Consider the following 19,431-nt stretch of genomic DNA (forward strand, 5'->3'; position numbering starts at 1 on the left):
ACTGGACAATTGATCTGAAAAATTAGTTACCTCGACGATAATTTTTTAAAAGAACAAAAGTATTTAATGATTTCAATACACATTTATATCAAATCTTTTAAAATTGAAAAAAAAGTCCGGTTAACCGGTTAGCGTTTTTGATATTCGATATTCGGTCCTTCCGACGGTTAACCGGTTAACCGTTGACAACACTGATATATATATATATCATACTCATAATACAACAATGAGACTATATCAGGCCATAAAAAAGAATAGGTTTGTTTGCCCTAACCCTACCTACCCGGAAAATAGCTGCCTACTCAAAATCTTTTATTGTCCTGATGTGAAAATATTTTTTTTTATTCAAATAGGCATGAAGACTTATAAACATTGATACTTAACGTTCTCTTTGCCAAAAAAAAAGGAAAGAAAATGCCTACCTACCTACAAATGTACCCACTGTCTCGATGTTGGGTAGGGTTTGGGCAAACCAAAATATTTTTAAGTGTGGCCTCACTCTGACACCCAATTTTCACTGATTTTGGGTTTAACTACATTTCGGCACATGATGTTGAAGGTTTTGTTTTAAGAGTATTTTGTGTATAAAGGCATGGTACAGGATAAATTTAGAATGTACAGTACAGAATATAAAAAAAGAAGATGTGGTATGATTGCCAATGAGACAACTCTCCACAAGACACTTAAATGACACAGAAATTAAAAACAACTATAGGTCACTGTACGGCCTTCAACAATGAGCAAAGCCCATTCCGCATAGTCAGCTACAAAAGGCCCTGAAACCTATATTATAATTATGTCAAAAATTTAGTCACAATCCAAATTCAGACAGTACAGTACTACCCGTGACATTATCTTATTGATGGTGGCCCTAAAGATAATGTTCACCATGATGGCCCTGTATGTCCATCATTATATCCCCTGTTGCTTAATTAATACACAATGTATTAATCAAAAACTAGTCAAGGATAAAGGGAAATCATGACTGCAGTGTTAAAATTATATAACTTACAGGTAAAGTGTCTCAGGTAAAATATATGTGTTTGTCAAATTTAGTTAATGTGATTATGAAATGAAAATTCAAAAATAAAAGGAAATACTAAAACTAGTTGAACATATTGCTTGATAAAAAAATATTGAAAAAAATTGTCATGACTTTGTTTTTGATGTTATACCTTTTAAATAATTCTATCAATGTAAGTAATTTTACATGTATTTTTTTGGCAAGTGAAGAATAAATGAATATCAGTCTATCATCTTTTGATATAATGCAAACATAGATCTGCCTTTTTCTATTGAAAAGGTGCTTCTTAGATTAATTTTCTAAAATCAAAATTGTTTATACTTAGAGAGACTGATCTGCATTCAAACATTGTTTAACAAATGTTTAAGATTAATGCAAACATAGATCTGCCTTTTTCTATTGAAAAGGTGCTTCTTAGATTAATTTTCTAAAATCAAAATTGTTTATACTTAGAGAGACTGATCTGCATTCAAACATTGTTTAACAAATGTTTAAGATTATCTTTAGGACTTATTCTAAATAACATTTAGGTAATTCATTATGTCTCTACTTAATAAATATGTTCAGAATAATCATTACAGCAAAATTTGATAATATTTTTGTCATATAAACATATTATAATTAGTTTGTGACATAATAATACAAAACAGAACAATATAATGCGAAGAATTAACAATTCTATAAGAAATGAAAACACATGGAAAAAATATTATGTTTCTCTGCCCTCAGTTCTAATGACTATTTGATAATGGAGCCAATATTTTAAAAATGTTCCATGTTATAGAGGTTTAGCATTTCTTTTACTTTTTGTTCTTTGTTAAGATTTTATAAGATGTAAGATACCTTCTCATAACCTGGTAAAGAGACATTATCATGAGAAGGTAAACAATTTTCAAATAGATTGTCTCTAAGTTATTATGTTAATTTTACAATCAAGGAGGAAGTGTTCTTCATCTTCCAGCAAGAGGCACAGTTTACATATTCTATCCTTTCTAGACATTTTATCTATTAATTTCTATTTCTAAATTATGACAACTAATTCTTACATTTGAGTAAACTGTTTTCATCATAGGTTTTTCATTTTATTTTCAAAAATATTCTTAGTTTTGTTCTTAAAATTCATTTTTAATCAAAGGCTTTAAAGAGTCTAATTCATTCAAGTCCCTGCAATTATTAACTTTATCTAAAAGGCCTGGGTTGAGTGAAATATTCTTTGCAAATGTATACCAAGAATATGTATCATGCCAATCCTTCAGTTTTGATAATATAATACACGGAACAAAAAGTGATTAAATTGAACATTGAACAAGAAAGAACTAATTTAAAAAGAAATATTTTGGTTTTTTTCTTTAACTATTATTTATAAAGCAACTTTGTAATTAAAATTTATGCAATACATACTAACAATGATCAAATAATTGCTATGAAAATAAAATGTCAAAGAGGCTTGATCCTTAAATGGCTTCATGGTGCCAAGAAATATATCCTTTGCACGATAAAATTTAATAAATTTTCATTTATCAAGGCTTATGAACAATTTCCTAAACTTAAAAATGAATATATGTAATAAAAAGAAAATATTTCAAGATCTTTCTATTATATATTCAAACAATTGTCTAGAAATAAGAACATATTTCATTATGATTATTAGCATTTTTGATGATAACTAGGTAGCCATTTGGACAATTGAAGTTTCCAGTTTTGAGATTTGAAAAATATAAAAGATAAACAAAAAAAGTGTTTTCCTATACCATATGATGATATTTGTAGTTTTGCTGAATAATAATAGACTGTACAACTTTGTTAACAAAATTTATTGTAAAAGGATTGATATTGATAATTTTAATTTGTTAAGAAACATGCTTTTTAAATAACTTGCTTCATGGTTCCTTTAAACTTATCATTTGCATGATTATAACTTATAATTAATAATACATTTTGTAGTTCATTTAATAATGCAAATGAACAATTAAAAACAATTTAATGTACATCATGTACAATAACTTTTTTTTTTACTGAAAAATAATTATTTATGGATTCTCTGTTTTGTTTTCACATGCTTAGTCAATAACTTGACTTTTTGTCATTTCTACTCAAGATTCTTACCAAGAAGTACTTAAAAGAATGAAATGCAAAAAAAATAAAAAATAAAAACATTAGAAAGAAAGAAAAATATATTATTTTTAAAAAATCAACAAATAATATGAATTAACAAAGACTAAAACAACATTCTAATCTACTTTTTCAAGAAAAGGTGAAATGTCAATTTTGGAATCTGAGTTACCTGTACAGGTAAATTTTAATGAAACATACAAGCTGAAAACTTCAACCCTGATTGATTTCAACAGGTAACAAAATTAGATAAAACATAAACCTATGTTTTATGACCCCAATTGGCCAACATCCCAAGATTGAATACCCCAATAAATGGCAACCATTTGATGGTGACCATACAAGAGGGTGGACATAATTAAGAGGAAGTCACAGGTTGTACTGTATCAAGCTGGAATATTGTGTCCAAAATTGCCCCAATTGTTCAGGGTTTGACTTGCGCTCAGTGAAGCATTTTATTCTACTGTCTTAACCCTCTTGCTGCCAGATGTTTTCCAGGGTTGCATTTCATATGCCAGAAAATACGACCGCTCGACGTTTGTGACGTGACATGCCAAACAATGACGTCATTCGCTATATGACGTCATGCTGTAATGACCGTTACATTTAAGAGCCATTGTAAAAACATATTACACTTTTAAATTTTCGGTCTTTTATTTTGAAAGAGGTACAGCAATGATGAGAAGCTTGCATAAATTAAAACATGAACATATGTTTCCCTCCGGCACAGTCGATGTGGATTTGTGTCCCTCCGGCAGCAAGAGGGTTAACGACCTTTTCACTGGATGATGTCAGATTTTGATTCTGTAGTTTTGATTTTGTATTTCTTACATTCTTGCCAGGCAGAAAAAAATTTAAAAAAAACAATAAACTAAAGCCTACGAAAGCCTCGTCTTATAAAAAAAAGCCTTGCAAGACACCATAATTATTTGCAGTAGGGGAATGGGTACTAGGTAAACATGCTACATGTAAATATGAAATATAAATATACACGGACATTTTATTTTTGCACTTACCAGTAGCAAGTTTGGTGTTGACATCAAATATCCTTGGCCTATGGGATGAATTGTGGGTTTTGCCCATGGCAACACGTACAAAGTCATTACAGTTATAACAACGAACAATCAGGTGACCACATAAACCAGCAGGCAAATTCCAATTCCATCTTTTAACTTCAATGTAATGTCACATCTAGTACATCTCATGTTATCAAAAAAGGTTTTAATGTCAATTACATATCTGGTATAACCAATTGGCTTCAATTTTCCAGAAAAATATACATCATTTATATCATGAAAGGATGTAGAAGATTGATAAGTGTGGTCATGTTGGAAAGAACCTGGTGTATAGATAAAAGATGTATCAAAATCGGGTGTAAAAAACGTATCAAAATCATTTGTTGATAAATCGGGTCTAGAAATGTTGTCTAATATATTCTTGTAAGTCTCTGCCTGGCAGTTTATACAAAAACCGACCGTTCTTCTTTCGGCTAGGCATGTCGTCTGGAAATTGTTTACATTGCCGTAAATGGCGCGAAACTATGTCGTAAACAATAAATACAGAATAAATGTAAATAAAATATGACTACGATCGAAAATTGTTATATTTTATCATTTTGGTGCCTTAAGTAATCAGAACAGGTAATGTCTACATTTATTTTAGATCTTTTGTTAAAACCGTTAAACCAACAACCGAAAACTGCCCGAGTTGCGCAATATTCAAAAACCCGTTCTAGATCGGGCCTCGTTAAGTATTTTATATAAACGACCAATTTTTAATATGCCATTGAAGTTTGGGGTAATTGTAGGATTTCTTATACATGAAAACTATACCTATCATATCATATACCCTAAAATACACTATTGTTTTTTATAATCTTATATTATTTTTACAGGCTATTAAATGTTTACCAGTAAAAGTATCATTTGTAAAGAAACTGGATGGGAATCTCTACAAGATCGTCGCAGTCCAAATGTTTTACTAAGTAAAACGTGGAAACTCTTAAAATTATCTTTGAGATGTAATACAAAGCACTACTATATTTACTTTACGAAATGGCAAAGATATTACAGTACTGTTTAGCTAGGGGATAGATTAGGCGTAGCTGTGCGTAAAACGAAACGTTTTTTGAAAGAAAAATATATTAGACCATTTTAAGCCAAACATTGACATGTCCATGATTTTGCATTAAAACCTGAGGATAAATGCGCTCCATAGTATACTTATTTAAGATGTCCCGAAAACCAGGGGTTATTTTCAGGAGCAGTTGACTTCTGATCGGTTGTGTTTAACTGCGACTTTCAAACATTGATTGAAAATTGGCATATAGAAAGGTGATACGTGTACAGAACTATGCCTGGTTTCTATGAAGTTAAACCTTAAGCTAAAATATATAGAAAGCAAAGAAAATTTTAAAATTTGGAAAATTTATAGGAGTTTTGAATTGGTGGTCTGACACCTAAACTTAACGATATTTCTGTAAAAAAACATTTAATTTCGCTAATAAATATTAACAGAAATTCTATTAAAAGCAAAAGAAATTCAATATTCATTAAAATTATTTACTTTAATCAGAAACCTGGGACGTAAGGTATACTATTCCCAGCGGAAACTAAATATATCATCAATAAAATATAATAAATAATGTTATATATTGTCCCACAGGTTTTAACCAGAGATCTAGGTTTTAACAGTGAATTCATATATCAGGGAAGCACATACATAAATTAGTATAGTAAATTTAAATTGTAATGAATGAAAACAAAAATACATGTAGTTGCATGGTTTCAATCTGAGGTTACGATAACACACAGTAATCTCAATTATAATTATCTAGGATTTTAAATCCGATATCACAAAAAACGGAATTAATATTTTACTATTATCATTTAATTCTACGTTAATTATTGTATACAGTTTTAGAATGGATCTGCTTATGTTATGTGTTGCAATATATTCAAAAAACGGAATTTTAGACTAGAAGAAGAGATTGACATATAAAAATGTCCATCAGTAAATACTTGACGTTTGAGTTTAGTGATATTATATTTTGAATTTGATTTGATAAATTGATATGATTGGAAAAGAACTATATAATTTCTTTAGTTTTGGCACTTTGGCAAGGGTTTTACTGCCGGTCGGATAAAGACATATTAAGTGACCATATTTCTATTTCCCAGTCACCCTTGTGGATGACAAGTAATGAGAAAAATTCACATCTTATTGTCCAACATATGACTTGTACAGACTTTAAATTTACATAAGCTACAATTTGGACAAAAAATAAAAATTTCAATTTTCTTTGTTTCAAGTCTCCAAAGGTGACTGGGGAATAGAATTATGGTCAACACAGATCTTCCGACCGGCAGTAAAACGTTGCCAAAAAGGGACATCAGTTTGAATCTGCGGGATTAATAAGTACGCAGCCATGTCCAGTCAGAATGGGGACGTTAAAACAGATGTCTCGTGTAGATGGTAAGCCACGGTCTCTGGACGTACAGAACCCTTGCAACAGCATTTTAGGGCCCTGTTGTTGGGCTGTTGCCAGGCAAAATTTGTGTCCCTATCAAATTTACCCTAATTTTCCAGTAGAATTCTATATTTCCTGCCTTTCATGCAGTTCAATTCCCTATTACATGTACATGATATATACCTTTTTTATTTACGTCCTGAACATGAATGAAATATTTGCCACTGGACGTTAAACATTCATTCGTGTGGGTAAAGATGACATCAATACACTCCAAACACCATCAAACGTCCTGTTCAAATATTTAGTGCTTAAATATGAAGAGAACTGAACGGAACAAACACATTTATCACATGTGTAATAATTGCATCGAAATACTTAAATACATTACGTAAGTTAAAATATAGACTTAGTATTTATATTACGAACAATTTTTGAATATGTCGGTGAACCTTAGGATAATTGTGGAATTTCTGATAGTGGAGAACTAATAAAATGTGTTTTTTTAATCTTATATTATTGTTACTGGCTATCATTTTTTTACAAATAAAAGTAACATTGGTGAAGAAACTGGATTGGATTTTGTACAAGATCGTTGTAGTAGAAAACAACCAAAACATGTTGTACTAAGTGTAAGTGGAAACTCTTAAAATTGTCTTTCCGATGTAATACAAAGTACTACTACATTTCTTGTCAGAAAAAGCGAAGATATTACAGTACTGTTTTGCTAGGGGATAGATTAGACATAGTTGTGCGCAAAGAAGAATCGTTACCCAAATTTAAAACAAGTTATGGGGTAGAAAAAACGATGCCTTGCTGCTTTTGGTCCCAGAAACCTCAATAATATTTAGACGCAATTTAGAAGTTCATCACCATTCTCTGATTCGGATCTTTTTAAAGATAAATTAGTATCAAATAGCATCTTGTCTATGTGGGTTTCCCCATGAAGATTGATATCATGTCTTCTTTAAATATCCTATATATACAAATTTCGTCATAGTCTTAGGAATTATTCTAGCTCTTCACCAGATAACCTTGTATTAGATCTAGAAAAATGCTGACAAATGAATATGAAATTATTTTAATTTTTTTTTAAATAGGGATAGGAACTCTGAAATAAAAAAAAATGTTTGATAAAAAATAAATATATTTGTGTTGATTTACAATCAAATTGATGATTTGCTTTTTTCTCTCCTCCATATATAACTCAAGTAGACAAAAATACTACTATTAACTTTTATATAAATATGGTGTCATAATTTAACTTTGATGAAAGTTCTAGGCAGAAAAATGTAACCTTTAGAATATAACTATATCCTGTATATGATTCAGAAATACATGTTATCTAAAAACAGGTTAATTTGCATTTCTTTTCACACACATGTGTACAATAATTCATTTGACCATCAAACTGGACACTAGACTAGTTCATTTTATTTTTATTTATGAAACATAATATAGAAAGTTTCGATTTACCAGTCCATACATTTTCACAAAATGTTAGGAAAACAGCCAGAGATCTTTTTTACTTTAAAAAAAAAAACGCATTTTTCAAATTTTAGAAATTTTACAGTTCATGTGTTTTCATCCCTGTAAAAGTTTTTATTTTAAAGAGAAACGCTGAAATACTAGTATATATTTGACGCCTTTTAGAGCAAGGTGTGTCATAGCAGAAAACCGCATTTATGATTATGCTGTTATTATTCCAATACAACCAAAACAAAAGCAGTTAGTAAATGAAGTCAACCGTTGACCGATCTGATTATTTTTAAACAAAAAAGTCAATTTGAACATTTAAAGGCCGGATTCGTCTACCTCATATAATCTTGTCAGGCACTATGAGGGGTGGACAACTGGTCCCTGATTCCAACTTCTCTCCCCTCTAACTCCCACTCCCATACCTACTCCCAGTTCCCTCACTCCTTACTCCCAGATGAAAATCGGTCAAAATGTTTATGGAAAATATCTCTATATTTGCTCCCCCCTCTTCCGCCGGTTCCTGCCCCCTGACTCCCACTTCCCTCACCCCTGTCTCTCCCCTCACTATATTATTGAATTATGTAAAAATGTATTTAAATACTTGCATTCTCATAGTCTATTGATTTTGATATTATGTCTTAGGAGTAAATAAAGTCATCGTAGACACCAGGATTAAAAATGTGTACGCCAGACGCGTGTTTCGTCTACAAAAGACGCATCAGTGACAATAGAATAAAGCAAGTTAAAAAGGCCTATTAAGTACGAAGTTGGTGAGCATGAGAAGACGACATATGTTTGACTTACTTGCGTCTAACCTTTTTTTGAGATATTTGCAACAAACAAAATATGTTAAAACTAACAAATAGAAGAATAATTAATTGGGTTAAAACTGCAAATGGTCAGACCGAAAAGAACAGACTGTAATTTTTAATTATCACAAAATAATGAGTATGCTGGGTATAACTGAAATTTTGCATTTCAAAAGTTATTTGCGAATTTCCCAACATGCAGAAGCATTACATTTTCTAAATCCGGTACATCATGAACATTGGCTTTAACGTTCCTGCGTTTTTAGTCCTATTGCTTTCCCGAAACCATATATTAGTGTAAACAATATTTTATTGTGAAAATAATAACAAATATTACAATATGACAGTTTATTAGGATAGGAAAACAAGTGAAATTTTACTTTTTTAAACACATAAAACAATATATTAGACCCGACCCTTTTCTGTAATATATTGCCTTGTGTTTCCTTCAACATTCTGACTTGTTTGTTGCTATGACGAACATTGTTAATTGCTATATCTACGTGTCACTTATATGGTTAACGTTCGTTACGTGCAGATTTCAACCAGTTTAGGTCACGAGTCGTGCTTATCTTTAAATAAATAAAGATAAGGTTGAAACTACGAACTTCATTTCAAACGGAATTTAGATAAAACTTGTAATGGAAATTGTTCATATTTTATGTGTATTTAGTTTGATTGCATTATCAAGTGTGAGTATTATACATAATGGTTCACATGGTGAATTAAATGGCAGTTTAAAATAATGAATTTACATGAATATTCATTGATAAATTTGACTACACAAGTAAAATCGAATTTGAGGGAATGTAGTCTTTAAGGGTATAATGTGGTCATATTTTTAACGGAACGAATCTAAATTACCACCGGGCCTGACTATAGAAGATCTCAACCTTATCTCATACCTACTAAGAACTGATTGAACAGAAGATTAATGCCGTACATATATCGTTGATGAAAAGGTTCAAAAAATTCATTGCGCAGAAAAATCCTCATGTAAGCTCACGACACCGCTTTGATGAACTTTTGTAAGTCAACGTTGTGTAATGTAGACAACAAGTCAACGTTGTGTAATGTAGACAACGTTGTGTAATGTAGACAACGTTGTGTATTGTAGATAACTTTGTGTAATGTAGACAACGTTGTGTAATGTAGACAACGTTGTGTAATGTAGACAACGTTGTGTATTGTAGACAACGTTGTGTAATGTAGACAACGTTAACACTGTTTCGAAGTTCCACGTTTTATAAGACTACGGTATACAAATACTTTTACATATAAAATCTACTGCGAGTCATTGTCCTATATTAATGCCTTGTTCAACAAATGTATATAAAGAAAAGTTATGTGAAGACATTTTTGATAGATAAGTTTTGGCTAAGAAGACAAATGAATTCGAAGGATACGTAAATTGTCACAAAATATTGTGTTACAATAAGCGTTAACACTTGACTGTTGGTAGACATAAAAGTACATAAACAGATAAATCAAAACAAAATAAGGTTAACTTTACCTGTAGGAGTTGCAACAATAAATTTAGTTATATTGCAATAACATCATTTATTTGTAAATGAACAGTTCAAATGTATTATGCCGGAACAAGCACTGTCATATGTGCCCTATAGTGATGTAACAATACACAAACAGCATTTTCAAGCAATACTAATCGGAGCAGTCAAAATTTGAAGGTCACTTTATACATGAGCAACCCCGAACAAAATACAATCAATAAATATGCAGCAAGCGGCATGTAGAGGTTAGGCCTAATACTGGTCGCTCATAGTCAGGATAATGTGTCCGGGTAGGGTGATATGTCGACTATTGTCCCGTGACCTATTTAAAATCTAGAAGATGTAGTATATAGGATTGCCAATGAGGCAATGACGCAAACGTCATCAACTAGAACGTTATAAATCTCGCAGCGAGTCGGTCTAGTAAAAAAAATGGGTTCAACCATATCACAATAATATTTTCACGTCATAATACCCATGTAATATTTGCCACTGGAAGTTAAACACAGATTCATTATATTCTATTTTAATCGTACTGTATTCAGAGAACTAAATTCAAAAGTGTATTAAATAATTGCACAATGCTCTATCTTAGGCTTTCAAACTAACAAGTACTGATAGCTGCCCAAATAGCGACGGAATCGTTGGAATATGTGTATTTGACCCATCTAGGAACTGTGTTGGACAAGACCAGTGTCCATCCGGTAAGTTGTACATTTTTTAATTTGTTTATCACATGTAAAATGTATTGTTTATGAAATACTGGTCCCACTGCATGGATAGTAGAATAGAGAATGAAACGCGGAATGTTTCAAAGAGACAACAACCTACCAAAGAGTAGTGTATTTCACATACTTTTTTTTAAAAAACCTTTCTGAGACTTAATGATTTAAGTACAGGGCGAAAATATATAAATGACGATTATGGAGACATTAAAGCAATGTAATGAGACCAGACAAAATCTTTGTTCCAAAATATTGTTAAACATGACATAAAGTGGAAGATATGAACCACTAATCTTATGAACGAACCAGAAATTGAAGAAACACCTCTTCTCGAAGGTTTTCAGTGAACATCCGGAGGGCTCATACCTTTCAGCAAGATTGAAATAGCCATTGTGGTTGAATTGAGTGATCATTTACTCATATAGCAGTTGAGAATTTTATTTCATCCCGTTTGCACTTTTTCAAATGAAGGGAATTAAAACGACAATTTTATTATATTTTCAGGATATAAATGTTGTCCGTATGGATGTGGTTCGCAATGCTTGGCTGTTACTGTTAAATTCCAGCACCTTGGTATGCTTACTTTTTACTGGCAAACATTTCTTTGTTGTTCCATTGTATTTATATTTATTATTCATTTATTTAATCGTAACTTTTATAAGACTAGGGCAATTTATTGAATATCGTCTGTGCCTTTTTATTCTTTAATTTTGGAGCAGTTAGTTGTAAAAATTAACAACGTTAACGTTGCCGATTTCAATTTCATAATGAGAATTCTTCACGATTCCTGTAAAGAAGCCGATTTTGATCGTGCTTTCCAAATTATGCGCTGTTTTTTATAACTTTCGACAGAAACTACTACATGAAAGAATATTCCTTACGGTCTTGTTAAGCAAGAAATTTAGAATTGTTTCACAGACGTAACATGTTACTGTTTACTTGATTATCGCTGCATCTTTCAATCTCATATTTGAAGTTACATTAAACAAAATTTCGTTTCAACCATTGACGGTTAAAAGATCACTATGTTATCCATTCATCTATTTGCATTGTTAAAGTATGCCTTTTCCACTAAATCATCGTGGCAAATAGTAGTACCTATGTTCGTCTGTTCGTCCGGTAATATGAAAGTTAGTATAAAAATAAAGAGATGTGGTATGATTGCCAATGAGACAACTATCCACCAAAGTTCAAATGAAGTGAAACGTTTGTCCGATAATAGATATGTAAGTCAATGAAGTATCCATGCATAAGTTTATAATAGCTTGAAATGATAAATGGCAAGATATAATATACAGTATCTATTGTGATTTATAGGGTCTTGTCCATCAGATTCAACAGGCTCATTAGTTGCAAAATCATGTGGACACGATCAAGCATGTAAGACCAACGAGAAATGTTGCAGTGGCCATTGTGTTGCAGTTCGGAAGTTTTCTGTGAACGTTCTGAATCCAATTCAGATTCAAAAATAAAAGACACAACATCGGTGTCATGTGACTCTCATATCAAATATCTGTACAAATTAATTGTGCAAATATAAAGATATTATCACGAAAAAATGTACATTTAAAATATGGCAAATATTCATCTATAGCTGTACACAATATATATTTTCCATCTATGCACCGTTTTGAATTATACTGAAATAGGGTTTGTTTGGAGGATAGGGTGATCAAAATAGTTTACTCTGGTCCTAAATTCGCAACAGGAGACTTTACATTAGTTGTCAATAGTTATTTATGTATTTTTCCTATACAAGATTTCCTGTTGAAGGACAATGTTGTTTTTTTCAATTTCTTCACAACTTTTCTTTAATGTAGAATTATGGTTTTTATTGGCCCCTTGATATTTTTTTTTTCGAGACCTTGGCATGTTTTCTATTATTAAAGGCTTCGAACTAGATGTCCTCTGTCCCTCCTTTACTTTTTGTGGCGTTGGCATGAGTTTCAGTTTAATTGACCTGTTGATCCAGCGTTTCATTTTATCTATGAAGACAAAGACATGTAGGCATACGCTATTTCATATATCATAGAATATCAGGTATTAAGTGGTTCAGTATACAATTTTCAAATAAAATCAGAATCTAGCAAATTTACTTATTTATAAACAATAAACTTAGTTCGCAATATGGTGTGAAATTTCTGAGTTATCGGTCCATGTATACCCAAGTTACAAACAATATAATATGCATACCCATTTCATGGACACGGCCAGGTTTATGCTATCTTTCGAAAAAAATAAGCATGGGAAAACTATTGTTTTTCTTAAAGTTCCTAGTTTTCTTTGAAGTTACGTGTGTATTTTGGTAGAGGTAGGCCAGTGATAATGTATATGAGGTTGACTTCATCAGATATTAAATAGGGGTAGATTCTACCCTGGAATTTGTTACAACAGGGAAATTTTCTATTTTTTACTCTTTTTATCATAAAAAAAAAGTAAACTCTGGAAGGTATGATTGTACTGAGAGACCAGTTAAGCTGCCTTATCTTTTTGACTGAGAACCAGTGATGATGTATAAAAATATAAATCATTTCTGTCATGGGCAGAAAAATTTGTCTGATATATCCTATTTATTTCTGTTTTTTGAAAAAAATTATGAGTGACTATGTTACAGCTGTCATTATTCATGACTAAATGCACTAAAAACCACGAAAACAGTATAAAAGTACAGACACCATAACAAAATTCACATTTAAAATTAAAATTGATACAACTATTCATTATATAACCCAAAAAATTTGTAATATACAATGGGAAAATTCAAAAAAGGACATAAAGGTGGTTTTAAAGTAGGACTTGTGCCACATAACAAAATGAGAAAATGTGTTTCATCCAAAGTAAGTGACAGTGAACAAACACGTTATGTTATACTTACCCGTGAAATGACAAATCTTGTACAAAATGTACCATATAAGGAAGATAAAAGTACATCCAACACTGGCATCAAACCTGCCACTTTGTTGCGACCAAAATCTAGTGACATAAAAAAGAGCTAAACCTGTAAAAGAAAAGCAAAGGTAAGGATATCTTATACATAAATATTACCCATTTAATTAATTTACACACATATTAATCATTTAAAGAGGATCACAGTTGCAAATCTGCAAGAAATCATGTACAAGGGTCACTTTCTACATGTACACCATATTGCTAATTTTGGAAAAATCTTATTCCAATATTCGAAAGTATGCAAGTAAATCTATAAATATGGAAGTACAGATATTTATTAAGAAATTGAGACAAAGACAAATAAATCTGATATACAGAAGGATTTTTCAAAGCCAATTAAAAAATTAGCAATTTTAAGGGGAGGTAACTAGCAATTTACATTCCACCTACTATTCAAATATACTAATCAGAATGTTTGAAAAATACACACATATTTACCTGTTGTTTGAGTCTGAAGTGAGTCTGAAACCAACAGGACTATCAACATAAAGTTAAATGCAGTCATGTGGAATGCTGTCTTTAATGAACATTCAGAACTAAGTCCACATTGTATGGGGTTCCTTGAATGGGACATGTCCAAAGAAGAAAGATGGGGCCTTGGCAATTCTGAATGTGCTAAATGTGACACATGTAGTTACCAGTCTAAGAGATATAGACTGTTTGAAGAGGTCCAGATTGGAATAAAGGGTAGAAAGCCTGCTAAAATGAACATAGGTGCACAAGCCGCATTAGCTCAAACTCCTATTTCGACCACAAGCTTTCGAAAAATCTTTTTAGGAACTAATTCTGTCGCTCCATCTGAAGGGTCTTCAAAAGAGAGCCAATGTTTTGCTGCCCAAAATCAAAGACATAAATGAGAGTGACATGAAAAGACTGCGTGAACGATTAATTCATATCAAAAAGTTACGTGGTGCGGACAATCCATCTGCCGTAAGTCTTCAAGGAGAAGCCGCATACAATAACCCTCTGTATTGTGGGGTTGGTCGTACACCATTCCAGCCTGCAACCGAAGTGGTATAAACTGTTGCTGAAAATGAGACACAGGAAAGAGCATATCGACAGTTGTTACAAAAACAAAACTCTGTTCCATACGCCCAGTAAATCCAAACAGTGGAAAATTTGATGAGTGCACTAAAAAATGCAGCTCAACTTTGGCCTTCCTGAAAAGCATCGGGGATGAATATTCCTGGGCCAAGGAGACCCTGACAGATTTAAATTCAGATGATACCGAGGACAAACATTTTACAACTGACCCGACAGCTTTGCATTTAAAGCTGCGGAAGATCTGCATCATGAAAATATCACACATACTGAGCTGGAACATTTCCTGGCAGATAATCACAGGAAAAATATAAAGAAAAATCCCCAAATTCTCAACATGATGTCTGGAAGAACTAAAAAGATGAAAGAAAATCTCCAAAACAATTTTGTTTTAGATTTATCAGCAAGATGCGCTGCTGAATTTACAGAACCAATGGAGAAATATGGTGGAAACTTCCAAAAAATCAAAAACAAAATTTCCTCTATATGTCAGATGCAATCCCAATGTGTTATACAGGAAATCACGGGCTATGTCGTCGTCATTCTTTTGCGTGTAAAGGTGGCAAGAAATTCCGGCTCAATAACAGTAGCTTTTTGAATTCCATGTTTAAAATATTGAATACATTAAAATATCAGTGAAATAAGAAAATGTATACTCTACCGTCTCGGTACAGATGCCTTAAATAAAACAAAACTCAACCTAAATACGCAAAAAGTTGAAGGATTTAACCGAAGCTTACGAAGATCGCTTCCCAAAAATGTTACCTTCACCAAAAACCTTGAAGACAGATTCCATGCAGCAGTCCACAGTGTTAATCTTGGTCCTGGGGAATCCTTGATGTTGATTTGTGATCAGTTGGTTGCACCAGTTACATTGTACTACAGGGTCCTCTGTTGAACAATCTCTAAAATCAATACAAAGAACTGATAAACTTCAAAAGGAGCATAAAAAGTCACTTAAATGTAAAAAATAATTGCCTGACAAAAGGAAGTATCTTTACAAAGCGTACGCAATCGAGAAGGAGAATCGAGACTATCGAAAAAAACAAACTTTTATCCGACGCCAACAAGAAAAGTGCTGGGAAAAAACAAGAACATGGTTACGCGAAGGTGAAAAGAGTACACAGAACTAGCAAAAATTAAAAAGGTACAAAGTTAACAGTGTGGTTTATGGCTTTTAGAGCAAAATCCCTGTCCCTTGCAGTGTATTCGGTCTTGGTTGGTAGCATGGGTCTCTAGAATAATGTGATCTGCGTTTACACATAGCTTATTCTGACACAGGTGGCTACACTCAATTGTATTGTTATTTTCATCTAGCTTTGGCATATCATTTCGACTGATTTTATGTCTAATCATATATGCCACCCTTCTTTTTTTAAACCCTCAATGGGCCATTTTACATTCTTCACCCAATAGCCATATTTGTCAACATAGCGCTCCCATACTACACAACCATATCCATTGTCCAGTTTCCATGTTTTCAGTGCTAAAATTCTCTCCAGATGCTGGAAAAAGTCTCCCATTGTGAGTTTATCAAAAAAACGCTTGCATCAGTAATCTGACTTCACAGACCGTTTTGAAAAGTTAAAATGAAGGTGAAAGTACTAAATAGTTTTCCATTGCCGACAATGTTAGCCTTTTGTTTTATTACTTCTAAATAAAAGAAATTCTATGGTTGAAAATGGTATTAAAAGAAAAAACAATTCATTGTCATCAAAATGCCACACAAAAAATATATGGTCCCATGGCTTTTACGGGTGAATTCTGGGGTTGTCAAGAACGCATGACAATCCCGCAGAAAAATATCACTAATTATTAGCACTTCAACTCAACTAATAAACTGATTCCTATGTAAATTATTTCACAATAAAACTATGCATAACTGTAGTCATACTACAGTGGCTTTCCAGAAAAAAAATATCCATCTGAAATAACAACCAATCACAGAGACCCACCATTTTTCTTCTCTATGTCATGTTCCCATCATTCACCAAGATGGCTGCGTCCATAGATCTCCATTTGGTACATTGATACCTATAATAAAGTTGTAGAATATGAAAAGAGATCCGAATTGTCATGTTGTAAAATTGAGTTGTCGTTCGTGTACCGAAAAAAAAGTAACTAAAGTTGCACTGCAGTAGTATTGACGTTTTAGCACAAGTGACGCACTTTGCCCACTTATGATAGTTCAAAGATCGTCTTATTTTTGATTAAAGTACAAATGTAACCAAAAGGGCAAATTAAAATTAAAGAGTCTAATAAAAAACCCAGGAACAGACAAACCTTTAGTTAACAAAACACTACACAGAAAAATTCAGGGTGACTGGGGAATAGAAATATGGTCACTACAAATCTTCTTCCGACATGCAGTAAAACCCTTGCTAAAGTTGAGCGTCCGTTTGGCCTTGCGGGGAGTACAAGTACGCAGTCACGTCTGTATGTTAAAGACCAAACAGCCTATTGTTTGTGCGCATTAGCTAACACAACTTGAGTGTAACATAAAAGCCGTATGTTGACGTTTCCAGCTTGACAAAAAGCGGCAGATTAGAACGTCACAGTTCGCGTATTATACGGTAACAATATGACGTCCGCGTCAAAAATTTAGATTGAGCGCTAAAATAGATAATGAAGAATAGATGTTATTCTCCCATTTAATTCGGGACGTATTATGGTATACCGTAGTCCGTCTGTGATTCTGTCCATCTGTCACCACTACAGTTGCGAAGGAGTAGACTGAAAAGTGTGCTGGGGTAAACCTCTGAAAGTGGCGAGCAAAAAAGAATTTTGCTTGAAGGATCGATAGTATTAGATTATTTGGATTTTGAAATAACAACCAAACATTTTTTTATATTGGGGGAAAACACGATACTGAGGTTGTTATAGTGACAAAACGAAGCCGGTGACCCCCAATTTTGTTCATCATATTTTGTTCCCAAAATCTTAAAATACCGTGACGTTCACACAAAATTATAAGACCAAAATCACCGGTAGAACTAAATAGGCTGTTTAGTCTTTAAATCCGAAGCCTCGTGTGAAGAGCGCGCCACACTCTCTGCACGCTAAAAACCCTTGCAACAACTCTTTGAGGGATCCGTAGGTGGCCTGTTGCAGGGCAAAATTTCTGTCCCAGTCCAATTTATCCTCTTTTTCCAGTTGCAGTCAAAATTTCTCTGACCTTCACCCCTGACGGCCTCTATTGCAGGACCTACCTATTGTTTGTATTGTTAATTAGGCAACAAGAGGCTGTCAGAGTGACAGCAAACCGGATTTTCCTGCAGAGGTCGAACCCTGAACAGTTGAGCAAGTATGGACACTACATTTAAGCTTAAAACAGCTCTGAAATTGGATTGTGATTGAATATTTGACACAGCATAGGTTTGTGACACAAAATGAATGTGGTCAAAGAACTGAAATATTTGAAATTGGACATTTACCTATTATGATCCAATATCCAAAATCGCAGTACATATAAGAATCAGCATATCAAAGAAACCCAAGAATTCAATTTTTGATGATATCAGACAAAAGTTTAATTTATAACCCTTTGGACCTCAATGTGAACTAATTTGATAAAGGAGCCCACAATCCAAAATCTATCAATACATGGTTAGATTCAGCATTTCAAAGAACCCCATAAATTCAATTTTTGTTGAATCAAACAAAGTTTAATTTTGGACCCTGATTTGGACCAACTTGAAAACTGGGCCCAAAAATCTAATATTTAAATACAGGTTTAGATTCAGCATTTGAAAGAACCCTATATATATTTAATTTATGTTGAAATGAAACACAGGTTAATGTTATCCATAATATTTTCTGTGCAACGGGAAATAACTCAAACTGGATAAATTTTTTCTAAAATAAGATATGATGCAATTTTTCAAATTATAATCAATAATATAATAACAACAACCAGTGATGACTAAGTTCTCTAAAATTAGATATGATTTAACACTCAAACATTGTTAGGATCAGCATATCAAAGAACCAGAGATATCAATTTTTGATGAAATTAAACAAAAGTTCAACTTAGGACCCTTCATCAAAAAAATAGATAGCATTCAGAAAATTAGTTTTTACAGAATAACAAACAGACTTGCCACAAAATTCTTCAAACAATTTACCAAAGAAAAGAAGAAAAAAGTCCAAAATCTTATTTATCATTAATACAATGTCTTTTCAAAATCTATAAAACTTATCAGTAACAAGAAATAATTGTAACAGAATGCTGTTACGAAGTCTCCCAAACAAAGCTCCAATAATTCGTCATTCCCATGGTCGCCTGACATTGGGCACAGTCCAGTACAAATTG

The 19,431-nt window shown here is 32.6% G+C and overlaps 1 long non-coding RNA gene across 1 annotated transcript; it reads left to right on the forward strand.

Moving 5' to 3' along the window:
- Window positions 1-9,487: 9,487 nt before the first annotated feature.
- LOC127722218 (uncharacterized) lies at window positions 9,488-12,691 on the forward strand. Its single transcript, XR_007991697.1, has 4 exons — window positions 9,488-9,585; window positions 11,000-11,108; window positions 11,634-11,702; window positions 12,447-12,691. It is a non-coding gene; the product is annotated as an uncharacterized LOC127722218 (long non-coding RNA).
- Window positions 12,692-19,431: the final 6,740 nt, after the last annotated feature.

Source organism: Mytilus californianus, unplaced genomic scaffold (genome assembly GCF_021869535.1).
Source record: "Mytilus californianus isolate M0D057914Y unplaced genomic scaffold, xbMytCali1.0.p SCAF_12, whole genome shotgun sequence".
In the NCBI taxonomy this organism is placed as follows: Eukaryota; Metazoa; Mollusca; class Bivalvia; order Mytilida; family Mytilidae; genus Mytilus; species Mytilus californianus.